The following is a 25,534-nucleotide window of genomic DNA, read 5'->3' on the forward strand; positions in this document are numbered from 1 at the left end:
ACCCATAACAAATGATCTCCTAGCCTTTAAGATCTAAACAGTTTAAACTACGCTATATAAAATCGTAGTCGTGAAAAGGGTTAATAAACACTCTCATAACACTAAATAATCCCTGAACGGCTCCATAGTTTTAGAAATGTCCAGTATGAACAAGGTTCATATATCCTTAGTGTGTAGGCGATCCATACTCGACAGAAAAGTGCAGACATTTTCTACTAGCTGTAAAATCAAATGCTTGGTAATTATAATTCATAATGAAATATCAAGTTACTATAGAAGTTTTTGACGAAAATATCTTTTTTTCTTGGTATGCATTGTTATCATTTGAAGATTTACGAGGCTTTAACGAATAAAATTACAAGACAATAGTCGTTATCTGTCAACGATCGGAACCCATACGTTGAATGCAGAAAGTCGCAAGGAAACAAAGACAAGGAAAGAAATCGACTTACTAACCAACAGACATTTATTTACGGGTACTTCCAGAATCACGCCTTGTTTCTTATTCAAAAGTCTTCTCGCCCTTAAATGTGATTAATAAGACTCTGCCGTGTCGAACACGTGGTACTTTGTCCTTATCCGGCCATGTTTAGGACACGTTTTTTCCTGTCGCTCCTGGGCCACATGTGTAACACGTCTATTTCCACTCTCTCGAGCTTCGAATACGTATCGAATACCTTTCGAATACCTATTCTCTGAACACGTGTCTCCTTTTTATCTCTGCTGTTCTATCGCGCGGTTGGCTTGGCCATTTGCATGTGGCTGCTGCAGCTGCTGCTGCTGCTGCTGCTGCTGCTGCTAACATACGCACGTCCGCGTCCCGTTACAAATATAATTATTCTTATCCTAAAAAAAAAAGACATTATTAGTTTAGTTTCTAAGAGTCGTTTTTAACCGGCCCATTTGGCATAATAGTAAGAATGGACTGGGAGACCAGGATTCAATCTTCTCTTGCTGAACATTCGGTGTTAAAAAGGGCAGTAGAGTAATCCTGGAAAAGGAGTGGCGCTCTTCCATACACATTTAATGTCGTAGCTAATAAAAAGGGAGCCTTCGAGTTGCCCTGGTCTATGGTTGACTAATTTATATTTTAGGAGTCATTTTTGTGTATGTATAAATCTGTCGTCAAATACGTTACGAACCCTCTATACATAGCTTCCTTCAGTCTTGATAGACTATGGATACCCACTGTAAGAGTGCCTGTGCGTAAGATTTTTGTAGCAAGAGTTGCGCAATCTCCGTCCACATTTCTCCTGAGTTGTTAAGTACCAGTGGCAAATGGAGGTTCAGGACAACTGGAAACAATGTTGAGATAAGAGCACATACAGCGCCTAGAATTCCCAAATGGTCACCCATCTGGTAATAGCCAGGCTCAACATTGCTTAACTTCGGTGATCTGACGAAAACCGGTGTAGTAAATGTTGCACCATAAGAGATACATATGTTTTGCGTTGACAAATGCAGTATTAAATAAAATGTTAATATTTAGGATTCTACATTAAAAAAGAGCACAGAACAAACATTATTTCGTCATTATTTCGGCCATTGCTAACAATAATATTCTCAGTAATGTGGCTGCTGCAGCTGCTGCTGCTGCTGCTGCTGCTGCTGCTGCTAACATACGCACCTCCGCGTCCCGTTACAAATATAATTATTCTTATCCTAAAAAAAAAGACATTATTAAATCACGTGATCATTACGACGTTGACTTAAAGTGCACGGGGAGCTAAAGGAAACCTTCATTAGCAGAATTAGCAGATACGACAGTTTGATCCTAGTCCCAAGGCTATGAAATTGTATTTTAATTCTAACTTTACTGCTGCTTAATAGGGTCACTAGATTCAGATAAAAAAAACTTTATTTTATTTTTATTTATTTATTTATTTATTTATTTATTATTTATTTATTTATTTATTTATATTTATTGCATTGTATCGTCGGCGATCAGGCGATTCCAACTTTTAAAATAGATGCGATAATATACGTACAAACATGAAATTGCTTTAACGTATTATATGAATTATTGGTGTGCTCCTTCCTACAAAATCAATATTGAATTCTGAATAGCCATTTTATTTTGCTGAACGTTGGTCCATATTATTAAGAACACTAAAATGTAATTTGAGTTAATTCCTTTCAGAAAAATAACTTTTCTCGTCGGATTTATTTTTGCATAACCGCCATTTTTTATTAAAGTAATTGTGTATTCGTTTATTACACACTTCTCTTTATTTGGAAGAGAAAAACAATATTTTGAAAAGCAAGGGAAGTAAATCTGTATTCGTTCGTTATAGAATTCCTACCCTTAGAAAATAAAATAAAATTTAGTAAAAAAAATATATATATATAATAATAATAATAATAATAATAATAATAATAATAATAATAATAATAACGGCATTGTTAAAAGAAAGCAAAACAATTTGCAACCCTTGACCCATTAGGACAATATTTATACTCTCTCTCTCTCTCTCTCTCTCTCTCTCTCTCTCTCTCTCTCTCTCTCTCTCTCTCTCACACACACACACACACACACTCTCTCTCTCTTTCTTTTCTCTCTCTTTCTCATTCTCGCTTCATTTATCTTCCCTCTTTCTCATCCGTCGAGCGGTTTCAAATTCTATCAAACCCAATGTATTCGATTACATACTAATATTGATGGGGAAGGTATGAACCCACATGCATGTATGGGTAAAAAGCAACTTATTTTCAATTAATCGTAAACAAAATACTGATTGTTATATGTAATATCATTTCAGCAATAAATAACTCCAAAAGTGTTAAAATGCCGTTAAATTGGATAAAGAACAGAAAAATGAAAAACAAAACTTGTATTCCTTAATCTCTAACCGACTGTAGTTTATACGTCGTATACCGTAAGAAGACGAAAGACGCGAAAAATAAAAATGGCTAAGCCAAAATAATTCAAACGAAATTCAAGTGAATAAAAGAGAACAAAAACACATTTAAGTTTTTGTTTTCAAATAAAAGAAGAAAAAAATGAAAATCAAAGTAAATAAAAATAAATCTTCTCCCCAAAACAGAGCAGGCGATAATTGGGACGTGTCGTCTTAATTGCCAGCTGTTGCCGTAGTGCATGCCGGGAAATTACAGCTGTTTTTATCCCAAAACGGAAGTACTCGACAGAAACGCAACCTTCTTTCTCCGACCAACTTCCTGCCCCCTCTCATAAAACGACATCTCTTTAAATAGAAAGACATAATATGTTTTATACTTTTTTTTTTCAGATATCACTTTTGCATTGTTAAACTGATTTTCCTATGTATATATATATATATATATATATATATATATATATATATATATATATATATATATTTATGTTTTCTAAGATTTATTTGCTGACTGTTGTCTATAATCCATTTTTCCATTTATAAACGTTTAACATATGTTACAAACCGGAAGTGCGCCCACACAAAATAAATCATTGTTACTGTAATAAAAAATATGTTCATTAGAATTTTAGCGGAAACGAAATTTTGCCAACAATTGCATTTAGACACAAGAGCATAAGTCAGTCGTGAGACTACATACCTATGCCTGACAATGTAAGAATGAGCAAGACTTATCTAGGTCTTACTTTTCCATATTGCATGAAGTTATTCCATGGAAAGGTTGACAATAAAAACCAGGTATTGCAATGTAACAAGTAAACAAAATAAACAAACTAATAAATATGCATATGCCTTACCCAATTATATATATGTGTGTGTGTGTGTGTGTGTGTGTGTGTGTGTGTGTGTGTGTGTGTGTGTGTGTGTGTGTTCAGAATGTGATAAAATTATTTCCACAGCCAAACAACGTCGCAGCTCACAAGAACCATGAAGCATGACACTCAACAAACACGACAAGATTCGAACTTGGCACACGTCATTTCCGCAACATTTAGCTATCTATTATAATATAAAGGAACTTTGTATGCGTGTATCTGTGTGTGTGCGTGTTCGTGCCATATGGATTACTAAACGGCTGAGATGATTTCTTTGAGATTTCACATATGTATCTAAGAACACTGCTGGCAGATATGTTTTGTATCGGAATGTCTTCAAAAAATGTAGATAATTGAAAAAAAATCTGATGAAAGAAGGAGCAGGCGGTTTTGGCTAAAGTTAACGCCTTATACAGCCTAACATCACAAGTGCATTTGAGAAGTGTTATTACCGCACAAGCAGAAAAGCCCGGTGTATAAAATCAATAGTGGATTCTTTTATATAATAGGAGCACGTTCGAAATGAATATTCTGTTTAAACTTTAATTCAAGCCATCTTCTTCTTCTATATTCTATATATATATCTTCTATATATATAAAAGGCAAAAATCGGTGTGTATGTATGTATGTATGTATGTTTGTTTGTAACGCTAAAACTTTTGACAGACACAACCAAAGTTGACAAATTAGGTAGCATATTGCACCTTGATCACCCGGATGACAAATATCGAAATTTCACGTCAAACGGACAACTAGAAGGGGGTTAACTGATCATTTTTCTCCCAGGGGGGCCCCCCAAAAAACCTGTCATTTTAACATTATTCATTAGCTGTCACGTGACGTGACGTCAGCTCAGTAAAATGTCGGCTACGCTGAGCCTCTGACGTACATTAAAGCTGCCTGCGAGGAGTATCATCTATATATATAAAAGGCAAAAATCGGTGTGTATGTATGTATGTATGTATGTATGTATGTATGTTTGTTTGTAACGCTAAAACTTTTGAAAGACGGAACCAGAGTTGACAAATTTGGTATCATATTGCACCTTGATCACCCGGATGACAAATATCGAAATTTCACGTCAAACGGACCAGTAGAAAGGGGTCAACTGATCGTTTTTCTCCTAGGGGGGCCCCCCAAAAAACCTGTCATTTTAACGTTATTCAATACGTGTCACGTGACGTGACGTCAGCTCAAACTTTTGACAGACACAACCAAAGTTGACAAATTATGTATCATATTGAACCTTGATCACCCGCATGACAAATATCGAAATTCCACACCAAACGGACCATTAAAAGGGGGTGAACTGATCATTTCTCTCCTAGGGGGGCCCCCCCAAAAACCTGTCATTTTAATGTTAATATTACATAATCCAAAAACGCTTAGTAATGTCACGTGACGTGACGTCAACATCCAGTAATGGCCAACAAATGTAAACAAACACTTTGTTTTACCGATACTTTTGTAATTTCTCTTCTGCTTTGTTCTAGAGATTATTAAACTCCATGACAATGTCTCCAGCGTATTTAACTGGTTAAAAATAGTATTTATACAAGAGTTTTAACGAAAAATATCAGGAAAAAATGTACAGGAATAAAAAAAAATTCAGCTTTCAAAATATTCGTCGATAAAAAAACCGATCTTTATATTTACGCTAGCCATTTTGTATATTACCACGTGACCTGCTATCTCTTAAACTGGAGGGGGGGGGATCCACTTGAATCCAACAAAACCAGTAATTTTTTTTTTCTATTATATATACATCATTTTCTATAAAATTAAGTGTAGACTTTATAATTAAAACAAAAAATGTTATTCATACTAAAAAAAAAAAAACGCTTAGTCATGTCACGTGACGTGACGTCAACATCCACTAATGGCGAACAATTGTACCTATTTACTATGCCTCCCCACGGGACAGAGTTAGACACCAGGGTCGTTTTTTAACGTGGAGAAAAGGTACAAAAATAAAAATTGTCTCAGTCGTGGAGGATTTCTCCTCCACCGAAAGAGAACAAGAAATAGAAGTGCAGCATCTGAAGAACAGATACTACACTTTGATCTTGACCAAAAAGCCAAGAATGCGAACAATTGTAAATAACAACTTTTTTCACAAAACCAACACCGTTTTTACTTTTTTTTCTCTCTCTTTCTCTCTCTCACCCACTTACTCTTCCCTCTCTCTCACCCTCTTTCTCTTGACGTCACACCACTGTTAAACTGTGGGGGGGGGAACACATTCCCAGGCATTATCTCCTATAGATGCACATTTTATTAGAAATTCAGCTTTCAAAATATTAGACGATAATAAAAATATAAAACCAACACCCTCTTTCTCTTTTCTCTCTCTCTCACCAACTTACTCTTCTCTCTCTCTCACCCTCTTTCTCTTGACCTCCTACTACTGTTAAACTGTGTGTTTGGGGGGGGGGGAGAGGCAGCTTGAAAACCAACAAAAACAGTGCACAGTTTCCCAAGCATTTGGGGTGGGAAGGGGGGGAAGAAGCCGAGCGCACAGTTTCGTGTGAGAGAGAGAGAACAATTCTCAACCTATATACTCAACAAATTTTTTATCTACAGATTTGAAAGTTTGTATATAGGGTATTCAGACATATGGAAATATATCTAGCATAATCTATCTATTATATCTATAAAAGTGAAAATGTGTGTGTGTGTGAGGTAGCCAGAGAGAGAGAGAGAGAGAGAGAGAGAGAGAGAGAGAGAGAGAGAGAGAGAACAATTCTCAACCTATATATTCAATACATTTTTTATCTACAGATTTGAAAATTTGTATATAGGGTATTCAGACATATGGAAATATATCTAGCATAATCTATCTATTATATCTATAAAAGTGAAAATGTGTGTGTGTGTGTGTGCGTAAGAGAGAGAGAGAACAATTCTCAACCTATATACTCAACGTATTTTTATCTACGGATTTTAAACTTTGTATATAGGGTATTCAGACATATAGAAATATATCTAGCATAATCTATACATTATATCTATAAAAGTGAGAATGTGAGTGTGTGAGAGAGAGAGAACAATTCTCAACCTATATATTCAACAAATTTTTTACCTACAGATTTGAAAATTTGTATATTGTGTATTCAGACATATGGAAATATATCTAGCATAATCGATCTATTATATCTATAAAAGTCAGAATGTTTGCGTGTGGTTGTGTGTGTAAGGTTGCGAGAGAGAGAGAGAGAACAATTCTCAACCTATCTATTCAATAAATTTGTTATCTACAGATTTGACCATTTGTATATAGGGTATTCAGACATATGGAAATATATTCAGCATAATCTATCTATTATATCCATAAAAGTGAGAATGTGTGCGTGAGAGAGAGAGAGAGAGAGAGAGAGAGAGAGAGAGAGTAAGTACAATTCTCACCCTATATATTCAACAAATTTTTTATCTACCGATTATAAAATTTGTATATAGGGTATTCAGACATATGGAAATATATCTAGCATAATCTATCTATTATATCTAGAAAAGTGAGAATGTGTGTCAAAGAGAGAGAGAGAAGAGAGAGAGAGAACAATTCTCAACCTATATATTCAACTAATTTTTATGTACAGATCTGAAAATTTGTATACAGGGTATTCAGACATATGGAAATATATCTAGCATAATCTATTATATCTATAAAAGGTAGAATGTGTGTGTGTGTTTGTGAGTGAGTGAGTGAGTGAGTGAGTGAGTGAGAGAGAGAGAGAGAGAGAACAATTCTCAACCTATATACTCAACAAATTTTGTATCTACAGATTTGAAAATTTGTATATAGGGTATTCAGACATATGGAAATATATCTAGCATAATCTATCTATTATATCTATAAAAGTGAAAATGTGTGTGTGTGTGTGTGCGTAAGAGAGAGAGAGAACAATTCTCAACCTATATACTCAACGTATTTTTATCTACGGATTTTAAACTTTGTATATAGGGTATTCAGACATATAGAAATATATCTAGCATAATCTATACATTATATCTATAAAAGTGAGAATGTGAGTGTGTGAGAGAGAGAGAACAATTCTCAACCTATATATTCAACAAATTTTTTACCTACAGATTTGAAAATTTGTATATTGTGTATTCAGACATATGGAAATATATCTAGCATAATCGATCTATTATATCTATAAAAGTCAGAATGTTTGCGTGTGGTTGTGTGTGTAAGGTTGCGAGAGAGAGAGAGAGAGAACAATTCTCAACCTATCTATTCAATAAATTTGTTATCTACAGATTTGACCATTTGTATATAGGGTATTCAGACATATGGAAATATATTCAGCATAATCTATCTATTATATCCATAAAAGTGAGAATGTGTGCGTGAGAGAGAGAGAGAGAGAGAGAGAGAGAGAGAGAGTAAGTACAATTCTCACCCTATATATTCAACAAATTTTTTATCTACCGATTATAAAATTTGTATATAGGGTATTCAGACATATGGAAATATATCTAGCATAATCTATCTATTATATCTAGAAAAGTGAGAATGTGTGTCAAAGAGAGAGAGAGAAGAGAGAGAGAGAACAATTCTCAACCTATATATTCAACTAATTTTTATGTACAGATCTGAAAATTTGTATACAGGGTATTCAGACATATGGAAATATATCTAGCATAATCTATTATATCTATAAAAGGTAGAATGTGTGTGTGTGTTTGTGAGTGAGTGAGTGAGTGAGTGAGTGAGTGAGAGAGAGAGAGAGAGAGAGAACAATTCTCAACCTATATACTCAACAAATTTTGTATCTACAGATTTGATAATTTGTATATAGGGTATTCAGACATAAGGAAATATATCTAGCATAATCTATCTATTATATCTATAAAAGTGAGAATGTGTGTGAAAGAGAGAGAGAGAGAACAATTCTCAACCTATATATTCAACAAATTCTATCTTTACAGATTTGAAAATTTGTATATAGGGTATTCAGACATTTGGAAATATATCTAGCATAATCTATTATATCTATAAAAGTGAGAATGTGTGTGTGAGAGAGAGAGAAAGAACAATTCTCAACCTATATACTCAACAAATTTTTTATCTACAGATTTAAAAATTTGTATATAGGGTATTCAGACATATAGAAATATATCTAGCATAACCTATCTATTATATCTATAAAATGACCATGTGTGTGTGTGTGAGAGAGAGAGCGTCAGAGAGAGAGAGAGAACAATTTTCAGCTTGTGTGTGTGTGAGAAAGAGAGAGAGAGAAAGAGAGGAAGGAAAATTCTCATCCTATATATTCAACAAATTTTTTATCTACATATTAGAAAATTTGGATATAGGGTATTCAGACGTATGGAAATATATCTAGCATAATCTATCTATTATATCTATAAAAGTGAGAATGTGTGTGTGAGAGAGAGAGAAAGAGAGAGAGAGAGAACAATTCTCAACCTATATATTCAACTAATTTTTTATCTACAGATTTGAAAATGTGTATATTGGGTATTCAGACATATGTAAATATATCTGGCATAATCTATGTATTATATCTATAAAAGTGTGAATGTGAGTGATGGAAAGAGCAAAAAATTCTCAACCTATATAACCTATAAAAGTGAGAATATGTGTGAGAGAGAGAGAGAGAGAACAATTCTCAACCTATATATTCCACACATTTTTGGGCACAGATTTGGAAATTTGTATATAGGGTTGGCAGACATATAGAAATATATCTAGCATAATCTATCTATTATATCTATAAAAGTGAGAACTTGTGTGTGTGTGTGTGTGTGTGAGAGAGAGAGAACAATTCTTAACCTACATACTCAACAAATTTTTTACCTACAGTTTAGAAAATTTGTATATAGGGTATTCAGACATATGGAAATATATCTAGCATAATCTATCTATTATAACTACAAAAGTTAGAATGTGTGTGTGAGAGAGAGAGAGAACAATTCTAAACCTATATATTCAACAAATTTTTTATCTACAGATTTGAAACTTTGTATATAGGGTATTCAGACATATGGAAATATATCTAGCATAATCTATCTATTTTATCTATAAAAGTGAGAATGCGTGTGTGTGAGATAGCGAGAGAGAGAGAGAGAAAAAGAGAGAGATAAAAATTCTCAACCTATACATTCAACAAATTTTTTATCCACAGATTTGAACATTTGTATATAGGGTGTTCAGACATATAGAAATATATCTAGCATAATCTATCTATTATATGTATAAAAGTGAGAATGTGTGTGTGTGTGAGAGAGAGGACAATTGTCAACCTATGTATACAACAAATTTTTTATCTACAGATTTCAAAATTTGTATATTGGGCATTCAGACATATTTTAATATATCTGGCATAATCTGTCTATTATATCTATAAAAGTGAGAATGTGTGTGATAGAGAGAGAGAGAACAATTCTCAACCTATATACTCAACAAATTTTTTATCTACAGATTTGAAAATTTGTATATAGGGTATTCAGACATATGGAAATATATCTAGCATAATCTATTATATCTATAAAAGTGAGAATGTGTGTGTGTGTGTGAGAGAGAGAGAGAGAGAGAGAGAGAGAGAGAGAACAATTCTCAACCCATATACTCAACAACTTCTTTATCTACAGATTTTAAAATGTGTATATAGAGTATTCATACAAATAGAAATATATCTAGGATAATCTTTCTATTATATCTATAAAAGTGAGAATGTGTGTGTGTGTGAGCGAGAGAGAGAGAGAGAGAGAGAGAGAGAGAGAACAGTTCTCAACCTATACATTCAACAAATTTTTATATATAGGGTATTCAGAAATATCGAAATATATCTAGCATAATCTATTATATCTTTAAAAGTTAGAATGTGTGTGTGTGAGAGATAGAGAGAACAATTCTCAACCTATGCACTCTACAAATTTTTTATCTACAAATTAGAAAATTTGTATATAGGGTATTCACACATATGGAAATATATCTAGCATAATCTATCTATTATATCTATAAAAGTTAGAATGTGTGTGTGAGGTAGCCAGAGAGAGAGAGAGAGAGAGTAAGAACAATTTTCAACCTATATATTCAACAAATATTTGATCTACAGATTAGAAAATTTGTATATAGGGTATTCAGACATATGGAAATATATCTAGCATAATCTATCTATTATATCTCTAAAATTGAGAATGTGTGTGTGAGAGAGAGAGAACAATTTTCAACCTATATACTCAACAAATTTTTTTATCTACAGATTTGAAAATTTGTATATAGGGTATTCAGACATATGGAAATATATCTAGAGTAATCTATCTATTATATCGAAGGAAAATTCTCACCCTATATATTCAACAAATTTTTTATCTACATATTAGAAAATTTGGATATAGGGTATTCAGACGTATGGAAATATATCTAGCATAATCTATCTATTATATCTATAAAAGTGAGAATGTGTGTGTGAGAGAGAGAGAAAGAGAGAGAGAGAGAACAATTCTCAACCTATATATTCAACTAATTTTTTATCTACAGATTTGAAAATGTGTATATTGGGTATTCAGACATATGTAAATATATCTGGCATAATCTATGTATTATATCTATAAAAGTGTGAATGTGAGTGATGGAAAGAGCAAAAAATTCTCAACCTATATAACCTATAAAAGTGAGAATATGTGTGAGAGAGAGAGAGAGAGAGAACAATTCTCAACCTATATATTCCACACATTTTTGGGCACAGATTTGGAAATTTGTATATAGGGTAGGCAGACATATAGAAATATATCTAGCATAATCTATCTATTATATCTATAAAAGTGAGAACTTGTGTGTGTGTGTGTGTGTGAGAGAGAGAGAGAGAACAATTCTTAACCTACATACTCAACAAATTTTTTACCTACAGTTTAGAAAATTTGTATATAGGGTATTCAGACATATGGAAATATATCTAGCATAATCTATCTATTATAACTACAAAAGTTAGAATGTGTGTGTGAGAGAGAGAGAGAACAATTCTAAACCTATATATTCAACAATTTTTTTATCTACAGATTTGAAACTTTGTATATAGGGTATTCAGACATATGGAAATATATCTAGCATAATCTATCTATTTTATCTATAAAAGTGAGAATGCGTGTGTGTGAGATAGCGAGAGAGAGAGAGAGAAAAAGAGAGAGATAAAAATTCTCAACCTATACATTCAACAAATTTTTTATCCACAGATTTGAACATTTGTATATAGGGTGTTCAGACATATAGAAATATATCTAGCATAATCTATCTATTATATGTATAAAAGTGAGAATGTGTGTGTGTGTGAGAGAGAGGACAATTGTCAACCTATGTATACAACAAATTTTTTATCTACAGATTTCAAAATTTGTATATTGGGCATTCAGACATATTTTAATATATCTGGCATAATCTGTCTATTATATCTATAAAAGTGAGAATGTGTGTGATAGAGAGAGAGAACAATTCTCAACCTATATACTCAACAAATTTTTTATCTACAGATTTGAAAATTTGTATATAGGGTATTCAGACATATGGAAATATATCTAGCATAATCTATTATATCTATAAAAGTGAGAATGTGTGTGTGTGTGTGAGAGAGAGAGAGAGAGAGAGAGAGAGAGAGAACAATTCTCAACCCATATACTCAACAAATTCTTTATCTACAGATTTTAAAATTTGTATATAGAGTATTCATACAAATAGAAATATATCTAGGATAATCTTTCTATTATATGTATAAAAGTGAGAATGTGTGTGTGTGTGAGCGAGAGAGAGAGAGAGAGAGAACAGTTCTCAACCTATACATTCAACAAATTTTTATATATAGGGTATTCAGAAATATCGAAATATATCTAGCATAATCTATTATATCATTAAAAGTTAGAATGTGTGTGTGTGAGAGATAGAGAGAACAATTCTCAACCTATGCACTCTACAAATTTTTTATCTACAAATTAGAAAATTTGTATATAGGGTATTCACACATATGGAAATATATCTAGCATAATCTATCTATTATATCTATAAAAGTTAGAATGTGTGTGTGAGGTAGCCAGAGAGAGAGAGAGAGAGTAAGAACAATTTTCAACCTATATATTCAACAAATATTGGATCTACAGATTAGAAAATTTGTATATAGGGTATTCAGACATATGGAAATATATCTAGCATAATCTATCTATTATATCTCTAAAATTGAGAATGTGTGTGTGAGAGAGAGAGATAGAACAATTTTCAACCTATATACTCAACAAATTTTTTTATCTACAGATTTGAAAATTTGTATATAGGGTATTCAGACATATGGAAATATATCTAGAGTAATCTATCTATTATATCTATAAAAGTGAGAATGCGTGTGTGTGTGAGAGAGAGCGACATAGAACAATTCTCAACCTATATATTCAACAAATTTTTTATGTACAGATCTGAAATATCACATTTGTATAGAAGTAGAAATCTTGATACCTACTCTGATACCTAATAAAAGAAAGGACACTCTTTAGGGCGGATTTTGATTATAACAAGTCACTAATTAGAAATTATAATAAACATTCTAATAATTTAAGAATTTTACCAAAATAAAATTGCATGGTAATCACCCAATTTCTGCCACAAAATTTTGATTGGCAGAACTCATAAACATAAAATATATATTTTCTAATTTCATCTTTTTTTTTTCTTTTTACATAATCTGGTTTGATGTTTTCCCAAATATTCAAATCACTATATTTTGCTGCTTAATATCAAATACAGCAACTGAGTTATTTTTATGCATCAAACAATTACATTTTCTCATTCATCCAAACTAATCACTGAACATCAATTTCATATTTTCTTCACTAAAATATTACTGTGCTTGATGTCATCAAGTTGAGCGGATCAGTTTTTTTTCATTTGTTCACACATTTTTCCAATTTATATATATTTTAAAGATTCTTAGCCTATGTCATTGCATACCAATCTGTTTATTAAAAGTTAAGGTTCACTGTAAACACATATGTTACACCAAAATAAAAACGCTTCAGATAATGTCTTGATATTCAATTCAGTTTCTCACATGACATCTTATGAAGTTAGTAGAAATGTTACAGACTTTTGAATCTCAAACACTTTCAATACTGTGCACTGATATTTTCTTTTTTGCAATATAAGCACATTCATGATTTTTTTACAAACGTTAAAAACTTTCACATTGTGTAGCAATATACTGAAACAATTATAAAAATATTTGTTTTTATTTTGAATGATGCAGGGCATCTGAAGAGAGATTTTTCTAACAAAATGAAAGTATAATTTTTAGCAATAGGTATCTAGGAAAAGGCCACTACATATGTTATAAGTTCCAAATTTCCACAACCTGGCAAATACTGGTACATGCTAGCAAATTTAGATTTGCAATTACAAAATATGATTCTAATTTTTTCCTTTGCTCTTTATTCTAACACTACACTAAGTTTACTGTGTTATTTCGCTACAGTTGATATTGTGTAGAACATTAAGAAAATCATAGTGAACAATGCATTCAACAAAATTTCACACACATTTCTAGATACCTATATCTAATAAGTTCAAAAGAAAGGACACACTTAGGGAGGTATTTTGGTGGTCAAGTCACTAAAAAGAGATTAGCTGGTTTCCCGGCATAGCCCAGGATATAATAAAGATTGACTGAAATACATGTTCTAGCTGGTTTCTAGGCGTTGCCAGGGATGTAATATAGACACATTATGTTGTATATTACCTGTTCTCTTCTCCCTAAGGTAAAACAATTTCATATACATGCTGTAAATTACCTATGCTAGGGATAAAACATGAACAATATCAGTCCTAGGGTAGATAAAACAAATAATACATAGAGATGAAAGATTCCTCTCCCCTAAGAATCAAACATATGTTCAATATCTGCTTTTGTTTTTTCATTGTTTATACGGTCCCGAGCAACGCCGGGTAGCCCTGCTAGTCTATATATATAAAAGGCAAAAATCGGTGTGTATGTATGTATGTATGTATGTTTGTTTGTAACGCTAAAACTTTTGAAAGACGGAACCAGAGTTGACAAATTTGGTATCATATTGCACCTTGATCACCCGGATGACAAATATCGAAATTTCACGTCAAACGGACCAGTAGAAAGGGGTCAACTGATCGTTTTTCTCCTAGGGGGGCCCCCAAAAAAACCTGTCATTTTACCGTTATTCAATACGTGTCACGTGACGTGACGTCAGCTCAAACTTTTGACAGACACAACCAAAGTTGACAAATTATGTATCATATTGAACCTTGATCACCCGCATGACAAATATCGAAATTCCACACCAAACGGACCATTAAAAGGGGGTGAACTGATCATTTCTCTCCTAGGGGGGCCCCCCAAAAAACCTGTCATTTTAATGTTATTTTAATGTTAATATTACATAATCCAAAAACGCTTAGTCATGTCACGTGACGTGACGTCAACATCCAGTAATGGCGAACAAATGTAAACAAACACTTTGTTTTACCGATACTTTTGTAATTTCTCTTCTGCTTTGTTCTAGAGATTATTAAACTCAATGACAATGTCTCCAGCGTATTTAACTGGTTAAAAATAGTATTTATACAAGAGTTTTAACGAAAAATATCAGGAAAAACTGTACAGGAATAAAAAAAAATTCAGCTTTCAAAATATTCGTCGATAAAAAAACCGATCTTTATATTTACGCTAGCCATTTTGTATATTACCACGTGACCTGCTATCTCTTAAACTGGAGGGGGGGGGATCCACTTGAATCCAACAAAACCAGTAATTTTTTTTTTCTATTATATATACATCATTTTCTATAAAATTAAGTGTAGACTTTATAATTAAAACAAAAAATGTTATTCATACTAAAAAAAAAAAAACGCTTAGTCATGTCACGTGACGTGACGTCAACATCCACTAATGGCGAACAATTGTACCTATTTACTATGCCTCCCCACGGGACAGAGTTAGACACCAGGGTCGTTTTTTAACGTGGAGAAAAGGTACAAAAATAAAAATTGTCTCAGTCGTGGAGGATTTCTCCTCCACCGAAAGAGAACAAGAAATAGAAGTGCAGCATCTGAAGAACAGATACTACACTTTGATCTTGACCAAAAGGCCAAGAATGCGAACAATTGTAAATAACAACTTTTTTCACAAAACCAACACCGTCTTTCTTTTTTTTCTCTCTCTTTCTCTCTCTCACCCACTTACTCTTCCCTCTCTCTCACCCTCTTTCTCTTGACGTCACACCACTGTTAAACTGTGGGGGGGGGGGAACACATTCCCAGGCATTATCTCCTATAGATGCACATTTTATTAGAAATTCAGCTTTCAAAATATTAGACGATAATAAAAATATAAAACCAACACCCTCTTTCTCTTTTCTCTCTCTCTCACCAACTTATTCTTCTCTCTCTCTCACCCTCTTTCTCTTGACCTCCTACTACTGTTAAACTGTGTGTGTGGGGGGGGGGGAAAGAGGCAGCTTGAAAACCAACAAAAACAGTGCACAGTTTCCCAAGCATTTGGGGTGGGAAGGGGGGGAAGAAGCCGAGCGCACAGTTTCGTGTGAGAGAGAGAGAACAATTCTCAACCTATATACTCAACAAATTTTTTATCTACAGATTTGAAAGTTTGTATATAGGGTATTCAGACATATGGAAATATATCTAGCATAATCTATCTATTATATCTATAAAAGTGAAAATGTGTGTGTGTGTGAGGTAGCCAGAGAGAGAGAGAGAGAGAGAGAGAGAGAGAGAGAGAGAGAGACAACAATTCTCAACCTATATATTCAATACATTTTTATCTACAGATTTGAAAATTTGTATATAGGGTATTCAGACATATGGAAATATATCTAGCATAATCTATCTATTATATCTATAAAAGTGAAAATGTGTGTGTGTGTGTGTGTGTGTGTGTGCGTAAGAGAGAGAGAGAACAATTCTCAACCTATATACTCAACGTATTTTTATCTACGGATTTTAAACTTTGTATATAGGGTATTCAGACATATAGAAATATATCTAGCATAATCTATACATTATATCTATAAAAGTGAGAATGTGAGTGTGTGAGAGAGAGAGAACAATTCTCAACCTATATATTCAACAAATTTTTTACCTACAGATTTGAAAATTTGTATATTGGGTATTCAGACATATGGAAATATATCTAGCATAATCGATCTATTATATCTATAAAAGTCAGAATGTTTGCGTGTGGTTGTGTGTGTAAGGTTGCGAGAAAGAGAGAGAGAGAACAATTCTCAACCTATCTATTCAATAAATTTGTTATCTACAGATTTGACCATTTGTATATAGGGTATTCAGACATATGGAAATATATCCAGCATAATCTATCTATTATATCCATAAAAGTGAGAATGTGTGCGTGAGAGAGAGAGAGAGAGAGAGAGAGAGAGAGAGAGTAAGTACAATTCTCACCCTATATATTCAACAAATTTTTTTATCTACCGATTAGAAAATTTGTATATAGGGTATTCAGACATATGGAAATATATCTAGCATAATCTATCTATTATATCTAGAAAAGTGAGAATGTGTGTGAAAGAGAGAGAGAGAAGAGAGAGAGAGAGAACAATTCTCAACCTATATATTCAACTAATTTTTATGTACAGATCTGAAAATTTGTATACAGGGTATTCAGACATATGGAAATATATCTAGCATAATCTATTATATCTATAAAAGGTAGAATGTGTGTGTGTGTGTGTGAGTGAGTGAGTGAGTGAGTGAGTGAGAGAGAGAGAGAGAGAGAGAACAATTCTCAACCTATATACTCAACAAATTTTGTATCTACAGATTTGATAATTTGTATATAGGGTATTCAGACATAAGGAAATATATCTAGCATAATCTATCTATTATATCTATAAAAGTGAGAATGTGTGTGAAAGAGAGAGAGAGAGAACAATTCTCAACCTATATATTCAACAAATTCTATCTTTACAGATTTGAAAATTTGTATATAGGGTATTCAGACATTTGGAAATATATCTAGCATAATCTATTATATCTATAAAAGTGAGAATGTGTGTGTGAGAGAGAGAGAAAGAACAATTCTCAACCTATATACTCAACAAATTTTTTATCTACAGATTTAAAAATTTGTATATAGGGTATTCAGACATATAGAAATATATCTAGCATAACCTATCTATTATATCTATAAAATGACCATGTGTGTGTGTGTGAGAGAGAGAGAGAGAGTCAGAGAGAGAGAGAGAACAATTTTCAGCTTGTGTGTGTGTGAGAAAGAGAGAGAGAGAAAGAGAGGAAGGAAAATTCTCACCCTATATATTCAACAAATTTTTTATCTACATATTAGAAAATTTGGATATAGGGTATTCAGACGTATGGAAATATATCTAGCATAATCTATCTATTATATCTATAAAAGTGAGAATGTGTGTGTGAGAGAGAGAGAGAGAGAGAACAATTCTCAACCTATATATTCAACTAATTTTTTATCTACAGATTTGAAAATGTGTATATTGGGTATTCAGACATATGTAAATATATCTGGCATAATCTATGTATTATATCTATAAAAGTGTGAATGTGAGTGATGGAAAGAGCAAAAAATTCTCAACCTATATAACCTATAAAAGTGAGAATATGTGTGAGAGAGAGAGAGAGAGAGAGAGAGAACAATTCTCAACCTATATATTCCACACATTTTTGGGCACAGATTTGGAAATTTGTATATAGGGTAGGCAGACATATAGAAATATATCTAGCATAATCTATCTATTATATCTATAAAAGTGAGAACTTGTGTGTGTGTGTGTGTGTGAGAGAGAGAGAGAGAACAATTCTTAACCTACATACTCAACAAATTTTTTACCTACAGTTTAGAAAATTTGTATATAGGGTATTCAGACATATGGAAATATATCTAGCATAATCTATCTATTATAACTACAAAAGTTAGAATGTGTGTGTGAGAGAGAGAGAGAGAACAATTCTAAACCTATATATTCAACAAATTTTTTATCTACAGATTTGAAACTTTGTATATAGGGTATTCAGACATATGGAAATATATCTAGCATAATCTATCTATTTTATCTATAAAAGTGAGAATGCGTGTGTGTGAGATAGCGAGAGAGAGAGAGAGAGAAAAATAGAGAGATAAAAATTCTCAACCTATACATTCAACAAATTTTTTATCCACAGATTTGAACATTTGTATATAGGGTGTTCAGACATATAGAAATATATCTAGCATAATCTATCTATTATATGTATAAAAGTGAGAATGTGTGTGTGTGTGAGAGAGAGGACAATTGTCAACCTATGTATACAACAAATTTTTTATCTACAGATTTCAAAATTTGTATATTGGGCATTCAGACACATTTCAATATATCTGGCATAATCTGTCTATTATATCTATAAAAGTGAGAATGTGTGTGATAGAGAGAGAGAGAACAATTCTCAACCTATATACTCAACAAATTTTTTATCTACAGATTTGAAAATTTGTATATAGGGTATTCAGACATATGGAAATATATCTAGCATAATCTATTATATCTATAAAAGTGAGAATGTGTGTGTGTGTGTGTGTGAGAGAGAGAGAGAGAGAGAGAGAGAGAGAGAGAACAATTCTCAACCCATATACTCAACAAATTCTTTATCTACAGATTTTAAAATTTGTATATAGAGTATTCATACAAATAGAAATATATCTGGGATAATCTTTCTATTATATCTATAAAAGTGAGAATGTGTGTGTGTGTGAGCGAGAGAGAGAGAGAGAGAGAGAGAGAGAGAGAGAGAACAGTTCTCAACCTATACATTCAACAAATTTTTATATATAGGGTATTCAGAAATATCGAAATATATCTAGCATAATCTATTATATCTTTAAAAGTTAGAATGTGTGTGTGTGAGAGATAGAGAGAACAATTCTCAACCTATGCACTCTACAAATTTTTTATCTACAAATTAGAAAATTTGTATATAGGGTATTCACACATATGGAAATATATCTAGCATAATCTATCTATTATATCTATAAAAGTTAGAATGTGTGTGTGAGGTAGCCAGAGAGAGAGAGAGAGAGAGAGTAAGAACAATTTTCAACCTATATATTCAACAAATATTTGATCTACAGATTAGAAAATTTGTATATAGGGTATTCAGACATATGGAAATATATCTAGCATAATCTATCTATTATATCTCTAAAATTGAGAATGTGTGTGTGTGAGAGAGAGAGAGAACAATTTTCAACCTATATACTCAACAAATTTTTTTATCTACAAATTTGAAACTTTGTATATAGGGTATTCAGACATATGGAAATATATCTAGAGTAATCTATCTATTATATCTATAAAAGTGAGAATGCGTGTGTGTGTGAGAGAGAGCGACACAGAACAATTCTCAACCTATATATTCAACAAATTTTTTATGTACAGATCTGAAATATCACATTTGTATAGAAGTAGAAATCTTGATACCTACTCTGATACCTAATAAAAGAAAGGACACTCTTTAGGGCGGATTTTGATTATAACAAGTCACTAATTAGAAATTATAATAAACATTCAAATAATTTAAGAATTTTACCAAAATAAAATTGCATGGTGATCACCCAATTTCTGCCACAAAATTTTGATTGGCAGAACTCATAAACATAAAATATATATTTTCTAATTTCATCTTTTTTTTTTCTTTTTACATAATCTGGTTTGATGTTTTCCCAAATATTCAAATCACTATATTTTGCTGCTTAATATCAAATACAGCAACTGAGTTATTTTTATGCATCAAACAATTACATTTTCTCATTCATCCAAACTAATCACTGAACATCAATTTCATATTTTCTTCACTAAAATATTACTGTGCTTGATGTCATCAAGTGGAGCGGATCATTTTTTTTTCATTTGTTCACACATTTTTCCAATTTATATATATTTTAAAGATTCTTAGCCTATGTCATTGCATACCAATCTGTTTATTAAAAGTTAAGGTTCACTGTAAACACATATGTTACACCAAAATAAAAACGCTTCAGATAATGTCTTGATATTCAATTCAGTTTCTCACATGACATCTTATGAAGTTAGTAGAAATGTTACAGACTTTTGAATCTCAAACACTTTCAATACTGTGCACTGATATTTTCTTTTTTGCAATATAAGCACATTCATGATTTTTTTTACAAACGTTAAAAACTTTCACATTGTGTAGCAATATACTGAAACAATTATAAAAATATTTGTTTTTATTTTGAATGATGCAGGGCATCTGAAGAGAGATTTTTCTAACAAAATGAAAGTATAATTTTTAGCAATAGGTATCTAGGAAAAGGCCACTACATATGTTATAAGTTCCAAATTTCCACAACCTGGCAAATACTGGTACATGCTAGCAAATTTAGATTTGCAATTACAAAATATGATTCTAATTTTTTCCTTTGCTCTTTATTCTAACACTACGCTATGTTTACTGTGTTATTTCGCTACAGTTGATATTGTGTAGAACAATAAGAAAATCATAGTGAACAATGCATTCAACAAAATTTCACACACATTTCTAGATACCTATATCTAATAAGTTCAAAAGAAAGGACACACTTAGGGAGGTATTTTGGTGGTCAAGTCACTAAAAAGAGATTAGCTGGTTTCCCGGCATAGCCCAGGATATAATAAAGATTGACTGAAATACATGTTCTAGCTGGTTTCTAGGCGTTGCCAGGGATGTAATATAGACACATTATGTTGTATATTACCTGTTCTCTTCTCCCTAAGGTAAAACAATTTCATATACATGCTGTAAATTACCTATGCTAGGGATAAAACATGAACAATATCAGTCCTAGGGTAGATAAAACAAATAATACATAGAGATGAAAGATTCCTCTCCCCTAAGAATCAAACATATGTTCAATATCTGCTTTTGTTTTTTCATTGTTTATACGGTCCCGAGCAACGCCGGGTAGCCCTGCTAGTCTTCTATATATATAAAAGGCAAAAATCGGTGTGTATGTATGTATGTATGTATGTTTGTTTGTAACGCTAAAACTTTTGACAGACACAACCAAAGTTGACAAATTAGGTAGCATATTGCACCTTGATCACCCGGATGACAAATATCGAAATTTCACGTCAAACGGACAACTAGAAGGGGGTTAACTGATCATTTTTCTCCCAGGGGGGCCCCCCAAAAAACCTGTCATTTTAACATTATTCATTAGCTGTCACGTGACGTGACGTCAGCTCAGTAAAATGTCGGCTACGCTGAGCCTCTGACGTACATTAAAGCTGCCTGCGAGGAGTATCATTGATACTATAACACAGTTAAATATTAGTTTAAGAGTCGAACCGTTATTACCAACGGATTTATCGCACTTCAAAAAGAAGAATCCCAAAATTACATAAAAATTGACGTAGGGAAAATGTTTTTATTTTTGCTTGAAGTTTTTTACCGGCGAAGAAAGATGACTATGCTCTTTGCTATAGTTTACCATGTAAACAAGGCTTTAGCCATTTTGTTTTTACCTCCTAACTCTGTTAAACTGGAAGGGGGAGGGGTGGCTATCAGTATAAGGCCGCTTAAATACACGAAAATTACTTTTATACGAGTTTGTTTTCTTATGAATGGAACCGCGTTTATAGGGGGGAGGGGGGAGGAGGCAATGTGCACAGTCTCCCAAGCATTACCTACTATAAAAAAAGATGCACATTTACCCTCTTCTCTCACCCTCTTTCTCTCTCTCTCTCTCTCTTTCTCTTCTCTCTCTCACTCTCTTTCTCTATCACCCTCTTCTCTCTCTCTCTTTCTCTTCTCTCTCTCATCCTCTTTCTCTCTCTCTCACCCTCTTCTCTCTCTCTACCTTTTTCTCTTCTCTCTCGCACCCTCTTCTCTCTCTCTCACCCGCTTCTCTCTCTCTACCTCTTTCTCTTCTCTCTCGCACCCTCTTCTCTCTCTCACCCGCTTCTCTCTCTCTACCTCTTTCTCTTATCTCTCTCTCTCTCAACCTCTTCTCTCTCTCTCTCTTACCCTCTTCTCTCTCTCACTCTCTGTGTACACCTTTTTCTCTTCTCTTCTCTCTCTCTCTGACCCTCTTTCTCTCTCTCTCACCCTCTTTTTCTGCTCTCTCTCACCCTTCTCTCTCTCTCTCTCTACCTCTTTCTCTTCTCTATCACCCTCTTTCCCTGCTCTCTCTCACCTTCATCTCTCTCTCTCTACCTATTTCTCTTCTCTCTCTCTCCCTCTGCTCTCTCTCACCCTCTTCTTTCTCCCTCACCCTCTTCTCTCTCTCTCTCACCCTCTTCTTTCTCCCTCACCCTCTTCTCTCTCTCTCTCTACCTCTTTCTCTTATCTCTCTCTCTCACTACCCCTCTCTCTCTCTGTCTTACCCTCTTCTCTCTCTCTCTACCTCTTTCTCTTATCTCTCTCTCTCACTACCTCTCTCTCTCTCACCCTCTTCTCTCTCTCACCCTCTTTCTCTCTTACCCTCTTCTCTCTCTACCTCTTTCACTTCTCTCACCCTCTTTCTCTCTCACCCTCTTTCTCTGCTCTCTCTCACCCTCTTCTCTGCTCTCTCTCACCCTCTTCTCTCTCTACCTCTTTCTCTTCTCTCTCTCTCACCCTCTTCTCTCTCTCTTACCTATTTTGTAATATATATATATAGATATATATATTGTACAAACTATTGTACAAACTATAACCACTTATCAAGGCCTATAGGCCACTCGAGGATGAAAGTTTAAAAGTGCACAGTAGTCAAATTCGGCAAAGATGACGGAACCGCTTTAAGAGGAGGATGAATTATTCAGTGACTCCAACCTATTTTGTTACATATATGTATGTATATATTTTTGTAAAAAATATATATTACTACTTATCAAGGCCCATAGGACACTCGAGGATTAGAGTTGAAAAGTGCACAGCAGTCAAATCTGGGAAAGAGGATGGAACCGCTTTAACGGGAGGATGAGTTATTCAGCGACTCCAACCTATTTTGGTATATATATATTTATATCTATATTTATTTTTAAATATATATTACCACTTATCAAGGCCCATAGGCCACACGAGGATGAGAGTTTAAAAGTGCACAGTAGTCAAATTCGGCAAAGATGATGGAACCGCTTTAAGAGGAGGATGAATTATTCAGTGACTCCAACCTATTTTGTTATATATATGTATGTATATATTTTTGTAAAAAATATATATTACTACTTATCAAGGCCCATAGGACACTCGAGGATTAGAGTTGAAAAGTGCACAGTAGTCAAATTCGGGAAAGAGGATGGAACCGCTTTCACGGGAGGATGAGTTATTCAGCGACTCCAACCTGTTTTTTTATATATATATTTATATCTATATTTATTAAAAAATATATATTACCACTTATCAAGGACAATAGGCCACTCGAGGATGAGAGTTGAATAGTGCACTGTATAAAAAATACGGTAAAGAGGATGGAACCGCTTTAACGGGAGGATGAGTTATTCAGCAACTCCAACCTATTTTTTTATATATATATATATATATACTTTTATTAAAAAATATATATTACCACTTATCAAGGACAATAGGCCACTCGAGGATGAGAGTTGAAAAGTGCATAGTAGTAAAATTCGGGAAAGAGGATGGAACCGCTTTAACGGGAGGATGAGTTATTCAGCGACTCCAACCTATTTTTTATATATATATATATATATATATATATATATATTTATAACAAAAATATATTACCACTTATCAAGGCCCATAGGCTACTCGAGGATAAGAGTTGAAAAGTGCACATTAGTCAAATTCGGGAAAGAGGATGGAACCGCTTTAACGGGAGGATGAGTGATTCAGCGACTCCAACCTATTTTGTTATATATATATATATATATATATATATATATATTTTGTACAAACTATATATTACCACTTATCAAGGCCCATAGGCCACACGAGGATGAGAGTTTAAAAGTGCACAGTAGTCAAATTTGGGAAAGAGGATTTAATCGCTTTAATAGAAGGATGAATTATTCAGCGACTCACACCTGTTTTGGTATATATATATATATATTTATAAAAAAATATGTATTACCACTTATCAAGGCCCATAGGCCACTCGAGGATGAGAGTTAAAAAGTCCACAGTAGTCAAATTTGGGAAAGAGGATGGAACCGCTTTAACAGGAGGATGAGTTATTCAGCAACTCCAACCTATTTTGTTATATATATATATATATATATATATATTTTTCATAAAATATGTATTACCACTTATCAAGGCCCATAGTCCACTCGAGGACGAGAGTTGAAAAGTGCACAGTAGTCAAATTGGGGAAAGAGGATGGAACCGCTTTAACGGGAGGATGAGTTATTCAGCGACTCCAACCTTTTTTTTTTATTTTGTAAAAAATATATATGACCACTTATCAAGGCCCAGAGGCCACTCGAGGATAAGAGTTGAAAAGTGCACAGTAGTCAAATTTGGGAAATTTGTTATATATCTATTTTTTTGTTACTTAGGCATTTCCACTTATCAAGGCCCAGATACATCTCGAGGATAAGAGTTAAATGTGCACAGTAGTCAATTGGACAATAAGGCCCAGAGGCCACCCGAGGATAAGGGTTGAAAATGGCAGTAGTTAATTGGACAACATAGTAATCGTTAGTAATGGAAAGTCGGGAAATTTGTTATATATATATTTATATTTTGTTTAGATAGGCATTACCACTTATCAAGGCCCAGAGGCCACTAGAGGATAAGTGTTGAAAAGTGCAGTAGTCAATTGGACAAAATAT

At 33.2% G+C, this 25,534-nt stretch overlaps 1 protein-coding gene and 2 pseudogenes across 3 annotated transcripts in view; 1 reads left to right on the forward strand and 2 right to left on the reverse strand.

Moving 5' to 3' along the window:
• LOC145277692 (uncharacterized) overlaps positions 1-25,534 on the forward strand; it is a 335,325-nt gene that overhangs the window by 261,298 nt on the left and 48,493 nt on the right. The gene's annotated exons all lie outside the window — the stretch shown is intronic.
• Positions 5,688-5,821, reverse strand: LOC145278594 (U2 spliceosomal RNA; annotated as a pseudogene).
• Positions 15,733-15,866, reverse strand: LOC145278520 (U2 spliceosomal RNA; annotated as a pseudogene).

The sequence above is a fragment of the Euprymna scolopes genome, chromosome 6, assembly GCF_053919585.1.
Source record: "Euprymna scolopes isolate OS-2025 chromosome 6, ASM5391958v1, whole genome shotgun sequence".
Taxonomy (NCBI): domain Eukaryota; kingdom Metazoa; phylum Mollusca; class Cephalopoda; order Sepiida; family Sepiolidae; genus Euprymna; species Euprymna scolopes.